At 42.1% G+C, this 13,642-nt stretch overlaps 1 protein-coding gene across 4 annotated transcripts in view; it reads left to right on the forward strand.

Moving 5' to 3' along the window:
• The first annotated feature begins 9,857 nt into the window (after positions 1-9,857).
• Positions 9,858-13,642, forward strand: part of LOC115604886 (bifunctional heparan sulfate N-deacetylase/N-sulfotransferase 3) — a 65,405-nt gene continuing 61,620 nt past the window's right edge. For 2 of the 4 annotated variants that reach the window (XR_003990433.1, XM_030478437.1), the window contains exon 1: positions 9,905-10,303. The gene's annotated coding sequence lies outside the window, so the exon portion shown is untranslated. Of the gene's footprint in view, positions 10,304-13,642 lie in introns of all 4 variants that reach the window. The other 2 variants (XM_030478438.1, XM_030478439.1) reach the window with 2 other exon arrangements.

Here is a 13,642-nt window from a genome sequence, read left to right on the forward strand (position 1 = left end):
GCAGTGTCACTGACAGCATCTGAGGCCAAGGATTACTAGTCAGATGGTTTAGATGTTTTCCTAGGGACTAACATGCTAAATTTACATTTGTGTACACTGGCTTGTAAAAGTTGACAATGCTTCTCTGTATTTTTTTTTAGGGTGTTGCTACTATAGGGTAAATTTTGTCCTTTTTTTCATCTAATAATAGCACTGCTGAGATCAATATTATTGTAGTTCTGTATAATGTGTGTGGTTTTGCTTTAAACATATACATTTTATTTATGTCTGGCCTCTTTGGGGAAAGAAAGAGAGAAGAGGGGAGTGGAAAGGGAGGGGAAAAGAATGATAAAAGTGAGAAGAAAGGCAGGAAAAGGATGAAAAAGGAAAGAAATGGGGGAAAAGGGAATTCTCCCCCAGCTTTTTCAGATGGTTACCTATTTGCAGCCCCTTTGGACAGGAAACTCTTAGCTTCAAACTGTGGGGACAGTGTGGCAGTAGAAGAATAAAAGGGAGAAGGAACAATTCCACAAAGAGGCAGAGAGATTCTGGGAGACGAGGATGTAGCTGCTTTGCTGATGGCCCTTTCACTGGTAGGAGCACATGGTGGCTGCTTCACATGCGGCTCATATCTGAGCACTGCCCTGCTCACACTGTTAGCAAATGGCTCTGCCTACAGCACTGAGCAATGTGGGTGCTCCCTGTACTCACACTGGAGCAGCGCTGGCCTGTCATTGGCAATCTAGCCCTCCTCAGGTGCCTCTTGAAGAGAAGAGGCTCTGAGAATTAATCAGGGCTTTCACTGCAGTGGGAGAATAATACTTTAGGAAATAGAAGATTCATAAATAGTTTGCTGGTTTTGTTTGATTTTTTTTCTTTATTCGATAGTGATTGAATTGTTTTCTGGAAGGGACAGACTATCTCCTGTGCAGTCACAGCCCTTTCTATCCCCTGTGCTGATGAGTCACGCAGAGCAACCCAGCCGCACAGTAGCACTTCATCGCAACACATCATCACAGCTCAGCCTGCACTCAAGCACAGAAGCAGGGGATGCTTCAGCCTGCTGGAGCCATAGAAAGAGCCATTTGCCTCCCAACTCAGCCCGTGATTAATTCCCTTCTTCCTGTACTAGAATTATTTGTATTCTCACTGCGGTATTGCAAATTGTGTTGATTCCTTGCCCAGGATCATAAGGCTGAGATGATGCAGGAGAGGAGGGAAGCAGGTGAGCATTGTAACTGAGTCCAGGCCTCTGAATCCAAAGTCACAGAAATTACTAAGCCCCACTGCTAGAGTCTTACTCCTATGTGTATTGTCGATTGTATACTTGATTTGTTTACTTACAGATCATGCTGGAAGATACAACGTAGTTATACAGGATCGCAGTAGTGTTGTCATGCAACAGAGGTAACAGTTGTGCTCCCCCTGCTGAATTGAAGGATGATAGGAGCATTGCTTTCTGTTAATGTATCTATATAATCTCCAATGCATGTGACACTTCACAGGCAAATAATGGGCAGAGACCTGTATGCGGATTTTGTGTAAGTCAGCTTAGTTCTCTAGCTCCTTTTGTGCCCTGTCCTGAGGAGTTCATGACCTAGGAGAAGGATTGATGCGCAAGGAATGTAGCACATACAGGGTAAATGAAATGAGATGGTAAGTCTGACATTTGGGGCTATGCTGAAGTATCGTTTTCTAGGCACAGCTCCTAGTAAATTTCACAGGGAATTACATACAAAATGCCTGGCATTATAAAGCATAGCATTATAACAGCATTATAAATAACTGCTATTGTATGACCACCAGCTAGTAGCTTAAACATAGAGCAATTTCTTCTCTAGAACAACACAAGCTGGAAGGAAGAATTCAGCTCCTTGTGATGGAAGCCACCTTTTTCACATATTTTCACAATATCTAGTGCAGTGGGGCACTAATAACAACAGGATATTTCAGCTTTTAATTTTAATCTAAAGTCTTTCTGAGTTAGCATTTACCTTTCAGGTGACTTAACTTTTTGCCTGTAATTACAGTCTCTGGATCTTTGAAAAAAACTACTCTTGAGTGTTCTGAGTGGAATATTTTATTATTACTCTTTTTAGCCTATAACCTTTCTTAAAGCCCTCTTCCATCTTATTCATGTGGCATCACATGTTACAATATAAGATAATACCCTGGATAATATGTGCTATTATGAATATCCTTACTTGATGAACAGGGTAATTAAGATCTCTGTGCATGGTGCATGATTACATATAGCATAATTAATTATGATTAAACTAATAATTCAACTATTGGCACAATTCATTATTATTAAATAAAAATAATATATGACAGAAATAAGAGTTCTACCAGCATGTCTGATATTTTAATCCATTTCATGTTTGGGGAGAAATGAAATATTAATAAGCAGAAAAATAAAGTACTCAAATTAATTATAGCAGGGGAAAAAAAACCTCTTTTTTTTTCCTTTACCTGTTGACTTCTTGGACAGATCACTACCTGAGACATTTTCCTGGAAGCTAACACCTCGTGTTCCAGAATGTAAGCTTTCATTAAAAAATTATTACTTGGAAGGTGATGTTCATATACATGTGAACAGAATGCAGGTGCTCTTCTTTGCTAGTGCCTCCAGCCAGCCTGAAACAATCAATGTGACAAACAAAACCCCACAGCTGTATCAGCTGATAGCAACTTTAAATGTCAATGACGAGGATTTATTGTCAGTGTTCTCGTTGTTGTTGATCCCAGCACAATAAAAAAAGATAAGGTTACTGATTGATAAGATCTTCTTAAGTCGTCAAGTCCAATCTCACACTGATGAATAACTCCTGCAGTTGCTCAGCCTCCATCTTAAAAGTTAGTTACACTTTTTGCCCTCGCTGTTCACAGAATGAGTCTGCTTCACTCCAATGACTTCTTTCCTCTAATTTCCAGCGTAACTATGTGCACAGTTTTTTCACAGGCATTTTTATGTCAAAAATCTCTTTTATCTTAAATACTTGTTAGTTACGATTACATATTTATCTCTGTGTCACATGCAGCAGCTACATCACCTTTGAACCTTCACCTTGCCTGTCATATAACATGCTGCGTGTTCCCCTGATCATGGTATCAGCTCTTCACCTCTTCCACTTTGAGTCACTTTCCCTGAACTTTAAACACTGTTTCAGAAGAGGACTTCCCTCAGTCTTACACAACAGCATCAACACTTTAGATATTTCTGCCTCTTCTTTTCCTCTGCATGCACTGCTTGTGGCATTTTCTAGACACATCACTTTGGCAGCTGACAGACACTCTGTTTGACTAGTACCCACGTCCTTTCTCACCTCAGTGATTTCCATCTGATGAGCTCCCAGTTTATAGCAGACATTCATGTCATTGATCCTGCAGCGCCTTACCCTGCATTCTGAATAACTTCCCATTCCTGTGCAGTCTCCTCTGTTTATTGCGTTTTGTTTGCAGCCTCCAAGGGCACAGGGAAGCTGCCTCAAAGGGCTGGGCTTCAGGTGTTGCATGGTCAAGGAGCAAAGAAGGCAGGAGGAAATTGTATAGAAAAAAGGTAAGGGCATGAGGAGGTTGAAGGCAGTGCTGAAGGGTGCTTCTTTTCTTTAAAAACTAGCTATATCAGCCTTGTTTTTCAGAATTGCTGAAAAAGGGGACAGATGAAATTATGATGGTTTTTCCTGGTGACTGTAAATGACATTCTGCTTTGGGAAAAGTCTGGATTATTGGTCGATTGAAGAGCTGAGTATAGCAATTTAATTTTTTCCCCCTTTGCAAATTACAATATTTTTTAGACCTCTTCCTTTGTTACTGATGGGAAAAATGAGTTGGGTTTAGGGTAATAATGCAAGTTCTTATTAGCCCAGAGTATGCCCTATTTTATTACATATTCTAAAATCAATTTTTAACAGAAGTTTTAATCACATATCACTTTCTTTAAAAGGGCGAAGATGCTTTAGAGTGTTGATTATGCTTATAGCAACTTGGTTGCTTTTTAATTCTCTTCTACCCCCATTATCACTGTCCTGTAACCAATTCAAGATTAGTAAGGAGCTTTCGCACAAATTGGCATACATTCAAACCAGCTAACGCAAATTAATACATTCTGAATCTGTGCTGATATCTTTTTTTAATATTTATTAACCTGAAACCTATGAACCTGGTATAATGGGAAGGAGGAGTCTTTCCTCTCTTTTCATAAGAAAATTTCCTCATAAATTGTGACAGAAAATACTCAGTTCTCCTCATTAATGAATCTGTCTTACATTTCACATGGCATGTGACTTGAGCAGCAGTTGATGGGTTTGCAGCTTAGAACAGAAATACTTAATGAGTTTTTGAGCTTCTTGAATTCCAAAGCTGGCCATTTGATCGTTATGCAAAGATAACAATTGCCTCGATACCCTGATTAAAATGGAACAAAACATATTTATAACAATAGTTTCTTCTAAGCCTGCAGATAAAAATGCCTTTCTGCTGTCAAGTAGTCATCACCCACGGCATGTAATTAGCAACTTGCCTTGCACTGGTTTGAAAGATATTACTACAATGTATGCAGATAGTAGGATTTTTTAGGATAAGAGGTTGAAAATTGAATAGAAATTACTGAAAAGAAACAATAAATGTATTTTCCATCTGAAAGCTAGCGACTTTTTAGGGAAAAAGTATAAGCATGGCTGATTTCCCATATTGTTTGCTACAGAATAATCTTGAAACGCTTCATAAATGAAGAGTTTTTTATTGTAGTACAATTATATGTAGTACAATTTAGTACAGTTAATACAAAATAGTACAGTTAATGTAGTACAATTATATACCTGAACAGTGTTAGGTTTTTTCTGCTCTCAGATAGCCTCTTAGTTGATTCTTTTTGACCGCATGTGTTTCTTAAATCTTAGGCCACATTTATAATTTTTCTCTTCAGTATATATATGAAACTTACAAAGAAAGCCTTTTCTAGCTTAACTAAGGGGAGCAATCACGTTTTTGCATTTTAACACGGAACAGCATTCACTGGCTTCAGACCATGTTTGTTCCAACACATTATGATGTGGTCTCATAGTCTGAACTCAGCCCCAAGTCAAGAACCTCTGATTTCTGATCATAACCTTCACTGAGTCACTGCCAGGATCTTTGGCAGTTTCATGGAGTAATATTCTGTATCAAGTGGAGAGCAATACTAATATCAATACCCATGACAAAAATACCCTTTAAGGACTCATTAATTAATATTTGCATAGTATTTGAAAGGTAAATATATTAAGCTTTATTAATATTGTGTATTTATTAGATTTGTTTTAGAATCTTGTTTCTGATTAATCCAAAGAGCGTAAGAATCTACAGTAACTTTGCCTTTTGGCTAGCAGTACTTGTAATACTTTTAAAACAGTAACGATGAAATGACTAACAACAGGCAATTGCCTAGATGCTCCTTGTTTTCAAATACCTGGGTCTCTATAATGGCTCCTGCAAGAAAATGTCAACAGAAATAATTCAAATAATTAGTGTTTGGTTAAAAGATTTACCTGATCTTTGAAATGGCAGGACGAGATGAAGTATTTCTTTATTAGTTGAAAACTGTTGTTATTACATGTAACTCTCCAACCAGCTGTTGTGGTTTAAGCCCGGCCAGTAACTCAGAACCACGCAGCCGCTCGCTGACTCCCCCCGCTCCCAGAGGGATGGGGAGGAGAATTGAAAGAATGTAACTCCTATGGGTTGAGATAAGAACAGTCCAGTAACTAAGGTATAATACAAAACCACTGCTGCTACCACCAATAATAATAATGATAAGGGAAATAACAAGGGGAGAGGATACAATTGCTCACCACCTGCAGACCGATACCCAGCCCGACCCGAGCAGTGATCTGGGCCTTCCAGGTAACTCCCCCCGGTTTATATACTGGGCATGACATGCTGTGGTATGAAATACCCCTTTGGCTAGTTTGGGTCAGGTGTCCTGTCTCTGCTTCCTCCCGGCTTCCCCTCCTCCCTGGCAAAGCATGAGACTGAGAAAGTCCTTGGTCGGAGTAAACATCACTTAGCAACAACTAAAAACATTGGTGTTATCAGCGTTGTTCCCAGGCTGAAAGTCAAAAACACAGCACTGCACCAGCTACTAAGAAGGAGAAAAATGACTGCTACAGCTGAACCCAGGACACCAGTAAACTTTCCCTGGCCTATGGAATGATGCCCATGGTAATCAGTCTAACAGATGCAAATTGTGGTGGGAGTTGTAGTAATAAGCACTGTAACACGAATGCCTAAATTTTACACATATTTCAGCAGGACTTGGAAGGACCAAGAGTTTATTTGTAGACTTAGAACCATGCAATGGTTAGAACTATTTCTTGCAGAACTAGCCTGAAAGAGATAAGACCACAAGAGGAGATAGGGTTCAGGCAATTTAAGAAAGATAGAAAGATTACTGATGATGCAAGAGGAGGAAGCATTGTGTGAAGAATTGAATCTGAAGGAAAATGAGAAAGAGAGCATTCATGTGTAGAGGCCAGCAGTAAGAAAAGCAAAGGCTGAGGTATCACCAGAGAAGGTAGGCTACCTGTTTTTTAAGCCTATTTTTTTTGCAAGAAAACATGTGTAAAGTTGCTCCAGATAGGAGATGATTAATAAGCCAAGCTGAACTGGGATGGAGCTGTTGCTGGAAATTCTTATACACATCTTTTTTCACTGTAGTATTCCATGAGAAAGAGTGTAATTGGAATTACCAGCTTGTGTGTAAGCTACATACACATAACTGTGTATATATAAAGGCATAAATAGTCAACAGTGCTGTCAGAACACAGTGTAATTTGTATAGACAGGAATTCATTAAGGTACAATTTTCAAAGTAATTAGCTACAAAATAACCAATTTATCAGAAACAGATATTCCAAGTAAGGATTCAACACCAGATACTGAATGGCATTTCAGTGCCTGAGTTTCATGTTTCAGTAGGAGAGTAAAGGCTTGTGCATACAAAGCGTGTTATTTTTCCCAAGTTTAGTTAATACCCACTGAAGTGACCTGTGTTCATACAAACTGAAGGCATCCATTAATGGGAAATGAGGGAATTAAAATTTGAATGCATGTGGTACGTCTGCAGAGGGACCTTGACAGGCTGGAGAAATGGACCAACAGGAACCTTGTGTGGTTCGACAAGGGGGAGGGCAGAGTCCTGCACCTGCGGAGGAACAGCCCCAGGCACCAGTACGTGCTGAGGGCGACCGGCTGGAAAGCAGCTTTGCAGGGCAGGACCTGGGGGTCCTGGTGGTCACCAAGTTAAACACAAATCAACAATGTGCCGTTGCCAGGAGGTTTAACACCATCCTGGGCTGCATTAGGAGTGTTGCCAGCAGGTCAAGGAAAGTGATCCTTGTCCTCTACTCAGCATTGGTGAGGCCACACCTGGAGTGCAGGGTCCGTTTCTGGGCTCCCTAGTACAAGAGAGATATGGAGATCTCTCTTGTACATATGGGGATATGGGGATACATATGGGGATAGATATGGGGAACAGTCCAGTGAAGGACCACTAAGATAACTAAGGGACTGGAGCATCTCTCCTATGAGGAATGGCTGAGACCCCTGTGACTGTTTAGCCTGGAGAAAGGAAGGTGCAGGGGAGGTCTCATAAATGTCTACAAATACCTGCAGGGAAGGTGCAGAGAGGATGGAGCCAGGCTCTTTTCAGTGGTGCCCACTGCCAGGACCAGAGGCAGTGGACACAAACTGAAACACAGGAGTGCCCTGAACATCAGGAAACACTTTTACATTGTAATGGTGACCAAATACTGGCAGAGGTTGTCCAGAGGTTGTAGAGTCTCCATCCTTGGAGATATTCAAAAGCGGAATGGACATGGTTCTGGGCAGCCTGCTGTGGGTGACCTTGCTTGAGCAGGGAGAATGGACAACATGACTTCCAGAGGGGCCTTCCAACCTCAGTCATTCTGTGATCTGGTGTGTTGGTATACATTAAAGAGTCTTGAATCCTACATATTTAAATCGATACGTTTATCTGGGAACTAGGGTTCAGTCCCTGCCTTGCATAACAACAGCAGCAGTACAGGTGTTGCCTTAGTTCATGGTACAGACTGGCAGTTGTCTGAATATGCCTCTGTTTTGCATGCAGTTCAGTCGCGCACCAGTTTCCCTCCCACCTCATTTTTTGTCTGGATTAATTACTCATTTATCTATTCAGTTCTGGGGTGGTACACATTAGATGTGACATCAGATGTCGTAAACAGCCGCATTTATGCCATTTGTGGCACCACGGGATGATAATGTAAAACACCACAGTACTACAGTTTGTTTTGTGAAGTACTGGGTGCCAGGCAGAAATCTTGGCCAGAAGCACACTCAGCAGTATCTTAATATGTATTGCTAAAAGAATGGCTAAGACCTCCTTACCAGTTCATGCTTCAATGACAGCTCAAGTCTGAAAAGTAGCACCAAGAAAGATCAAAGCTGTTAATATTCCTGCCAGAACCGCTCAGTGCTACAGATGCTGACTTGCAGTGCTGAAGCCCTCAGCTGTGCAATGTCTAGCACATCTCTTGTGAGCATCCAAATGCTTACGAGGACAAGCACTATGTGACACTTCTGTCCATGTTGGACAGTGATAACTTAAAACCAGTGCCAGCTACTCAGAAAGAGTGGTAGGAGGGAAACCATGCCCATTGGTGAATTTGAACTCATGTCCAAGAATTTCAGTCATTTTTGGCTGGCTTCCACCCTATACCTGATAGCATGTTGTAGGAAAAGTGCTTCCTAGAAGTGAGGTTCCAAACCAAGACTCTGTCAGGACATAACATGCATTTGAGAAGTTTAATATGGGAGAGAATCCCCTTATGTGGAACAGGATTTCAGATGGACTCTATTCTGTGGATTAATAACCTCACACAGAGTGAGCCCTCATGTCAGTGTGTCCTCTGTCCTACAGGAAGTCTAGCTCATGGGGCCTGGGACCTACAGTTTAGAAGATGTTAAAATTCTGGTGTTCCTTCAGAGTGTGTCATGAGACTAAAAGGGAGAATAAAGAGCAGAAAGCAGTAAATAACAATATTCCTGAATCTAGAGCTGTAAATTCTGCTGATGTTTGGAAAAGGAATATTCAGATTACTTTAGCCTTTTTCTTTTAAGCTTCTGTCTTGAGTGAGCCAGAGAAAGGATGATTTGGACAGCCAACTGCCAGTGATGGCGGTAACGTGGTATATTGCACTGTCAGCCATTAGCTGAGCTAACAATCACCATGCAATTGTGAAGTAAATTAGCTAGATCAAGAGGGTACTTGTAAAATTTATTAATTTTATTTCCCATTTGTGAAGGCTAGAAGTGAGCTAATGTAGTTCAGGCAGGGAACTGTAACTCCCTAACCTGCAGCAATAAAATAGCCCCATCTCCGGAGTGAAAGATGCAGAGTCCCAGTGAAAAATAATTCAGAGGGACTAACTCTGTTTAAAATAGGGTTAGAAAATTTAATAAAGAAAAGCAGTGAGGCTGCAAATACATTACTCGCCATTCTTTCAATATTTTAACCCCAAATTGTCTTAAGAAAATACAGTTCACCTTGCGGAATTTTCACTTTGCACTGCCACATTCCAAGCGATTCAGAAACTGGTCATATCCTAAACCTGCATCAGCGGTTCGGGGTAAACCCCCCAAAACATACTTTATTTAAAATAGGCGGTAAAAAAAGGCCACAGCAGAGGGAGTTTGCGGTCTGCAGGAAGTGGCGGGACAGTTACCTCAAGCAGGAGCCCCCGCCCTCAGTCCCCGGAAGGAGTAGCTGCCAATGCCTGTGGGTGCGGCCACCGCGGCCCTCTGAGAGCAGGAGGGGCCCGAGGGAGGGGTCGGCCCCCGCCCAGTTCCGCCTCCCCGCATAGTTCCGCCTCCCGGGCTGGCGGAGCCGCCCGAAGAGGAGGAGAACGAGGAGGAGGAAGGGGAGGTGGCGACCGACGGGCGGCAGCGCAGCTGCCGGCCAATGCCGGGAGACGGCACGGCAGAGCCCCGCCCGCACCTCGCCGGTGAGTGCGGGCGTGGCGCCCCTTCTCCGCGAGGGCGAGGCGAATGGCACTCGCACCCTCGGGGGGGCGGCCCGTCCCGCCGCACCTCGCCGCGGGCGGGCTGCGGCTGGGGCGGTGCCGCGCCGCTCCGCGCCACTCTCCGCGCACCCGCTGGGTGCAGGCGCCTCCCCTTGGAGGACCCTCCACAGCTCCTTGCGCCCGCCGCCGGTGGACGAGAGTGAGAGCTGCGGCGGGCGGGTGGGCAGGCGCTCGCCCTCAGGCGGGCCTCGCGGCGGTGGCATGTCGGCGGAGCGCTCGTGGAGGTAATGGTTGGGGCGGGCGGCTCCTTTGCGCTGTGCCCCCGGGAATGGCGGGGCACAGTGCCCAGACCCCGCGGGCGGCCTGGCGGTGCGCGCTCGGCTTCCCTGGACACCCCGCCTCAAAGTTGTGTCCGAGCCGCTCCGGAGGCTCCTAAGCCGCCGCCGGCACGGGCCGGCCGGCCTGGGACGGGAGCGCGGCTGGACGGAGCGGCTGCCCGGTGCCGTGTGGGGGCGGCAGTGCTGCCTGGGCTCGTCCCTCTGCACACTGGCGCGACCGGAGTGTTCCGCCGCGTGGGGGTCCGTCTCCGGGTTTGTTGTGTGGTGTTTCCTTGGGTTTTGCGTTGTTTTTATTCTTTACTGGCTCACTTAGCATTTGCCTGCCTGGTGCGGTGCCTACCTCAACCCTTCAGCTGCTTGGGGTTTTTCCCCATTTCCCCTCCCGGAGTTTTCTGTGCGACATTGTTGCCCTCTAGTGTTTGTGGACATTGCTTGATCACTGTAATGGGGAACAAAATTGGTCATCGCAGTGCAATAATTATAACTTCAAGTGTTCATAACTGCTTGGATTTCCAAAATCCTGTGCCGAAATTGGTATGTTTTACTGCTAGATTCAACTGTCACATGTTGCCTTTGGAAGATGCCAGAAAACTTTAATATTATTTAATTCATCACTCGATGTGCTAGGTAATTGCTTCAGCTTTTGGTGTGGTGTTTTTATTTCATTCTTAACAGAACAGAAAGTGGGTAAATCTGTCAGCATCACCACTCACCTTCTGAGAGACCACTCAGGGCTCTGGGAAGGAATGGTGACGAGCTCTACCTTAGTAAGTCTTCACACTTGGCTCGTGCTTGGCAGCTGTAGGAGCAAAGAGAGGGGAAAGTAATGGTTTGGGCATGGACAAGAGAACATGCTGTACGTTTATGTTAAAGGTCTTGGGCAAACCCTTTAGTCTTTAGATAGTGATGTTTCTGCAAATGCTGAAAAATAATGGGGGAGGGGAATGAATGAGAAATTGTATGAGATGCAAAATTGTATGATATGTAATGTGTTTTAATATCTTTCAATAGAAAGTATTGTATGAACATAAAGTAGTAATTTGAAGACCAAACCCAACTTCTGTACTCTGTTAAAGTCTTCCAAGTCATCTTTTAAAATATTTTAAAATATCATAAATTTAATCTTTATACATGTCTTTTAATGACAAATTCTGATACATTGATTTCTGTTCCATAAGCTTCTGTAGTAATGTGTGAAGCAATACAATATGGATCTAAGGATATCATAGGTACAATGGAGACGGAAATCCGCTTGCCCCAAGGACTTGAAAGACCATATCTATCTAGAGCATATCTATCATATCTCATATCTAGAATTTTTGTTCTGCCTAAACTATTCTTTAAAAAACAAAAAAACAAAAAAAAACCCACCAAACCAAATAAATACAAACATATACAACAGAATGTAAACCCTTCAATATTTACACATTACAAGGTTTGTTACGTGATGCTAAAGGGTCTCAACTACTTCCCTGGACAGTTCATGTCTCATATCACCATCTTTTCAAGTTGAAATTGTCATCTTCATATGCAGTCGTAAGATCTCATTCTCAGCTTGGATTTGCTTCTCTGAGCTGTCACTGCTTAAATACATCAGTCAGTAGAATAACATTGTAAGAACGGGTACTCAGTATTTAGAGACCAGTTTCATGTTTTCATAATTGATTTCAAAATTTGACCACTACTATCCATCCCAGGTTTGGTTGTTTCCAGATGCACTTTGTTGCTTCCTACCGAGTCATCCATATATCCAAAGATTTTCATTTTAGTAACACTAATGTAATCACTTCAGAATACTTCCTTTAAGGTCATACTTCATAGTGGCTGCCCAAAGCGGGCTTTTATGTTTAAAGCAATTAAATAGCATTCTGATCAGTGGAGAGGTATTAATATGCCGACAATATGTCTGGTTTTTGTCTCTTCTTAATTTAAAACTCATCCTTCATTTAATATATCAGGAGAATGTAAATAGTACTGTGGTAGAGGCCAGTTTAGTGAAGAACAGACCCAGAATATAATGATGGGGATTATTAGAAGAGGAGAAAGATACTAAAAATATGTTCAAGTATAAGTAACCAGACAAATATAATATAGCTGAAGAATACTGATGACTAATCAATCCTGAACTAGCTCTAAGTTTTGGCAGTTCTTCATGTAAAGGATTTTTATTACACTTCAACCACATTTTTTTATGTCTATATGTAAGTATGATACAACTTTGTTGTTTCTAATCAAGGGTCACAGTAAACAGTTACCCTTGCACAGGCTTGAGGTAAGACTCAACCAGATATTTTTTTACTGGGCTTTGAAAATGTGATTTGAGAGCAATTTCTCATTTGCTTGTGGATATTTAAGCTCAGCCCATTGTTTTGATCTTGATAGTTTTTAACACAACTGGCTTAAAGAAGAATGTTTCTTGTAGTTTTAAGAATATTTTTGATATTCGTGATACAGCTTTAATATTTTTTTTTTTCATTGTATGCAGTTTCATGTTTTTGTTTTTATGTGAGTGCCTGGCTTCCTATTTGAGTATTCATTACTGTATGAAGATGTGAACTTGAAATTGACTTAATTTGAGGGTGGTTTTTTTAGTTGCAGAATCTTGAATACCAATTATAAAATTGAATGGTCAGAACCACATTTCTTTTCAATTACTGAGTCCAGAAAACAGTATGTTTCTGCTGTGTGGAAAAGCCAGTCACACAAAGCCCGTGCCAAGGAACTATGTGCACTGTGGAAGTCTCAGTGCAAGAAAATGTACCAAGGATGGCATAGTATTTGCTCTGCGAGTGCCATGGCAACCCCGCAGACACTGTAAGTGGCTGTCCATGAGTCTGAGTCCAGGGACTGGCTTCCAGGCTGGCCGCTTTGGTGTTTATCATATAAACTTTACTGCCAGAAAACACAAAAATCAGGAATTACAGTTTCACATTCTTTATGTTCACTTTCTGTATCTTATTAATAGGCTATATTCCCAACCAGTGTTATCTCATGTAAGTACTGCCATTAGGGTTATTGTGCTGAAGTGATTTATAGAAGCCAAGAATTTCATCATTTATGCGTAGCAATAAAACAACAAACTAAAGAAAGCTGCAAATGGTAGGAACTCGCCAAACTCCACTGTCAAGTTTAGTGCATGATGACTTATTGTAGCATAGTGCTGTAAGATAACAGTGGAATATCTAGCAAATACTGTTGCTCAGAGTAAAATGTTGCTTTCCTGGGGGAACAGCAGCTGCTTTGTCAAGGCTTTGAAACTATTTTGATGTTTTTAAATGCGTGTTC

The sequence above is a fragment of the Strigops habroptila genome, chromosome 3, assembly GCF_004027225.2.
Source record: "Strigops habroptila isolate Jane chromosome 3, bStrHab1.2.pri, whole genome shotgun sequence".
Classification (NCBI taxonomy): Eukaryota; Metazoa; Chordata; class Aves; order Psittaciformes; family Psittacidae; genus Strigops; species Strigops habroptila.